Source organism: Rattus norvegicus, chromosome 3 (assembly GCF_036323735.1).
Source record: "Rattus norvegicus strain BN/NHsdMcwi chromosome 3, GRCr8, whole genome shotgun sequence".
NCBI classification, from domain to species: Eukaryota; Metazoa; Chordata; class Mammalia; order Rodentia; family Muridae; genus Rattus; species Rattus norvegicus.
In genome coordinates this window covers 105,326,655-105,331,355 of record NC_086021.1, presented here as the reverse complement: position 1 = coordinate 105,331,355, position 4,701 = coordinate 105,326,655, and the positions used below count along the sequence as shown (strand labels likewise).

The 4,701-nt window shown below is 36.8% G+C and overlaps 1 pseudogene; it reads left to right on the top strand.

Annotated features, from left to right (window-relative positions):
• Positions 1-2,864: 2,864 nt before the first annotated feature.
• Positions 2,865-3,370, top strand: Myl12b-ps1 (myosin light chain 12B, pseudogene 1; annotated as a pseudogene).
• The last annotated feature ends 1,331 nt before the right edge of the window (positions 3,371-4,701 follow it).

Below are 4,701 nucleotides of genomic sequence, written 5' to 3'. Positions count from 1 at the left end.
TGAGGAAGCGTTTCACTAAAGATGTGCTTTGAGGTTTCAAAAATCCCATTCTAATCCCAGAGTCTCTGGCTCTGGACATAGAAACTTCAGATATTTCTCTAGCACCATGTCTGTCTGTGTGCTGCTATACTCCCTGCCATGAGGAAAATGGGATTAATGCTGAAACTTGGAAACCAGGAAAGGGAATAACATTTGAAATGTAAATAGAAAAAATATCCAATAAAAAAGGAAGCCCAAATAAATGTTCTCCTTTATGTGTCCCTGTGGTCACAGTTTCACTTCACAGCAATAGAATACTGACCGAAACAGAAGTTATTACCATAGACTTCGTATAGCTATGACAGTCCTGACCATGCTGCTCATTGGAAGAATGTGTATTTGGGCAATTTGAATTGGGAAACAGTTGAAAGCTTTAGGAGGTTTAATGGAGCACACTAGTAGGAACATGAAAGATATTGCTGAGGCAATTTGAACTCCAGAGGCCAAGTTCAAGAAGTTTCAGAGGGAAACCAAATCAGTAATGACCATTATAAAGACCAGTACTGGTGACTGAGACAAAGAATGTAGCTTCTTTTGACTCTTCTAAACATGTGCCTGCAGCAGTTTGAAGAGTTTCACAATGACAGTTTTAGCACAGGAGATTTCAACAAAACCAAGTATTGACAGTGTTTTGTATTCATTAGTAGTAGCAATTTTTTATGCAGAACTATAATGAAAACTATTAAGTTAAGACAGGAAAAGAAAAGATGTAAAGTTTATGAAGAAAAGGAGAACCAGAAAATTAAATGAAGCTCAAGAGGATAAAAAGTTTTACAAAAGACTGATGCTAAAAAGAATAAAGAAAGTGGAGACTGCGTGCCAAGATCCCTTCCAGCTTATCTTAACTGTTAATTGTTTCATAACAATTTAAACTAAGCAGATATATGAACCCCTTCTTATCTTAAAACATATTCTTCTGTGGCATAGAGCAGTTGTATGATATTCTAGTGTGACTAAACAGAATATTGAATATATTCAAATTCTCTTAAAACCTCATATCTATAATACAAGTATCATATGGCTTCTTTTGTGTATACTAATGCTACATGTAAATTAAAATATAAACAGATTAATCAAACATATTTCCAATTTTGTGTCTTATAAATTAGCTATAAACTTGACTATGTGTTATCTACCTCAGTCTTATATAAAATAACACTTTGGATATCTCATCTAACCTATTTATAATGGGATTTTCTGGACCAGCCAAGGTGTAAATTATGGCACAGAAATATATTAATTTTTATTATTGCTTAGACCTTAGCTTAGGCTACTTCTTAGCTAGGTTGTCAAAGATAATCTTATTATCCTACCTAGTTCTGCGTGGCTGGTTCTCTATCAGTCCCAGTACATCCAGCCCTGTCCTTATCCCATTGCTGTAAACTCCTACCTTTGCTTCTCTCAACCTAGAAATTCTACTTCCCCTTTCCTGCACAGCTACTTCCCATCATCCCTTTATTAAGCCAATCAAAGAGTGAGGAAGTATGTTTTTGAAATATTGAGGCAGATGATGACTCGTAAGAATAACAATACAAAAACTCTGGCTAATACTCAGATCTCTGTCAGTAATGCAGCCAACAATTGAACAATACAAAGACAACATTCACAGAATGTACAAAAAGAATACCCCAAATCCTATTTATGGAAGTCATTCTACATCCTATTTCTATATTTTTCATTTTATTTGTTAGTTTGTTATTTATGCATAATTTTCATTAAATATTGTTCAAATATTTAATGTTAAAAGCATTATGTGTATTTTTTCCCAGTAACATGGCAATCAATTTTCCTTTAGCTATGTATTCATTTATTTCTTCTTTATTGGAGGACCAATTATACACCAGTCTTTCATATTCAATCATATTCAATCATCGTTGCTGATATTTATCCTTGGCAGTACATAATTTCATTAAAATGATTTTATTTTACTTGGAGCTGAAAATTTTGAGTTCCTCATTTAGATAAGACCATTAAGTGACAAGAATAAGAAAATTCCATGAAGAGAGAGCAGGTGCAGCATTGGAAGTGGCAGCATCAGGAGCCTCAGCAGGGGTGATAGTAAGTTCATGCACTTCACAAGCATCTCATCTTGAGTCCCACCTGTTTAGATCACTCCTGCTTGAAGAAGCTGAGTCTTGATTAATATCAAGTCAAACATTCTGTCCTCTTAAAATTTAAGTTAGTAATCCTGGGGTAAAAGATGAGATTTTATCTCTGCTGTTTTTCTTCTGTTTATGTTTGAGAAATCTTTATCAACTGAGTGAGTTCCAATATGCTAAAACTCATTTAAGAAATATTGATGAAAAAGGAACAGATACATACCATAAACACAATAAAGGTGCACACAAAGATAATCTACAGTTGTTAGTCACATGTAAGCTTCAACTTGACATTTCTTCTAGGGAAGCTTTTGGGGGCAGAGTGAAACATATTAATAATGTGTTCATGTATCATCACAGTTCTTTTAGGAATCTCCCACCCAATACACACAGCAGATGTCTTGAAGCCTGCGTTCCGTTTGTGTCTAGTGTCACCTCTGATTTTTACCATCATCAGCTTTCAAACACTTTGGTTCTCAACTATCTCTGTCATAATGATATTCTTCAGTCACTAGTAACTGACAGACACAGTTTACTACAGATGACAGTTGCTTATTTTAAGTTTCTATGGTATATAAAAATCTGGTTAGATATTTTTATAATACTCTAGGAGGTTCTATAATTTCTTAACTGAAACAATGTGATTAGAAAATAAATAAAGGGTAGCAGTCCAGTTGCAAGTCAGGTCCTCTCCTGCTTGCAGTATCAGGTCAGATTTGAACTGCCACCATGTTGAGCAAAAATGCAAAGATCAAGGCCACCAAGAAGCACCCTAAGCGTGTAATGGCCATTGTGTTCGCCGTGTTTGAGCAGTCCCGAATCCAAGAGTTCAGAGTCCTTCAACATGATCGACTAGAACCAGGATGGTTTTATTGACAAGGAGGACCTGCACGACATGCTTGTGTCTCTGAGCAAGAATGCCACCGACACCTATTCGGATGCCATAATAAATAAAGGCCCGGGCCCCATCAATTTCATTATGTTCCTCACCGTGTTTGAAGAAAAGCTGAGCGGCATAGACCACAGGGATGTCATCAGAAACCCCATTGCTTGCTTTGATGAGGAAGCCTCAGGCACCATTCAGGAGGATTACCTGAGGGAGATGCTGACAACCAAAGGCTACCGTTTCACACACAGATGAGGAAATGGATGATCTGTACCAGGAGGCCCCCATTGACAAAAAGGGTAATTTCAACTTCATTGAATTCACATGGAGAAAAAAGCAAAGATGACTGAAGAGCTGCAGCTGACACTCCTGTTGAGTTTCCTTACTCACATTGTCTCCCTGATTACACACACCATAGGACCTACTGTGTGACACTTAGTTTCTCAGACATCCCCTCAAATAGGATCTACTGCGTGCCACTTGGTTTCCTAGACACTCCTCTCCATAGGACCTACAGCGTCGCATTTGGTTTCTCAGACATACACCCTTCACAGGACCTACTGTGTGCCACTTGATTTCTCAGACATCCTCTCCCATAGGACCTACTATGTGCTACTTAGTTTTTCAGACACACACCACCACAGGACCTATTGCGTGCCACTTGGTTTCTCAGACACTCCCCAATAGGATTTACTATGTGCCATTTAGTTCCTCAGTCACTCCCCCCCATAGGACCTACTGTGTGCCACTTAGTTTCACAGGCTTTCCTCTTTTTTAACGTATTTATTCCAAGCCCTTTCTGTCACTTAGCATGTGTATAATCAGACTGGAATGGGGACAATGTTGTAAATTGTACTGAAAATGAGATGCAAATAAAAATCAACCTATGTGAAAACCCAGGAAAACCTATCCGTATTTCTGGTTTTGCTGTTTTTTTTTTTTTTTTTACATTTTTAAATAATAAATTTTTATATAATAAAAAAGTTATTTTGAAATTTTAAAGAAAAAAAGAAAGAAAAAAAAGAGAGAAAGAGAGAAAGAAGATAGAGAAATGACTCAGTGGCTAAGAAGGCTTGCTGCTGTAATTGCAGAGAACACGTTTAACAGCAGCCACACAGCAATTAACTGTCCGTAACTACAGTTCCTGGGAACAGGATTCACTCTTCTCGCATCTATGAGCACTGTCAGTGGTTTTTACCCATATTGTATGTGCATGCAAAAGAGTAAAATATATAAGCTAAAATAAACTAAAATATAAAATAAAGAAGAGATTATTATAAGAAAACTGAATATCATACACAATAAACTGTAACTGTAGTATTTTACTCTCTAAGAAAGCCTAATATTAATATCAAATGTCATGTGAATTTTTCACCATCCAAATTGAATCATACCACCTAAAAACACTGTGCTCTTCCAAATCACTTCATGGGATGCTGGTTATTATGATTTGTCTATTTAGGTCATTTTTACCAATAGGTAATTCCTGCTATCAATGTTTGTGGTCAGCCTGATGGCTTACAGCAGGTAAAGGGGCGTGCTACCATGCTTGATAACTTGGGTTCAATCACTTAGGTCAATTATAGGAGGGAAGGCAACAACCTGAAAGTTTCCCTTTACCCCCATACCCATGGATGATGTGCAAGCACAATCCATGTATATGTAAGAATGAATGTA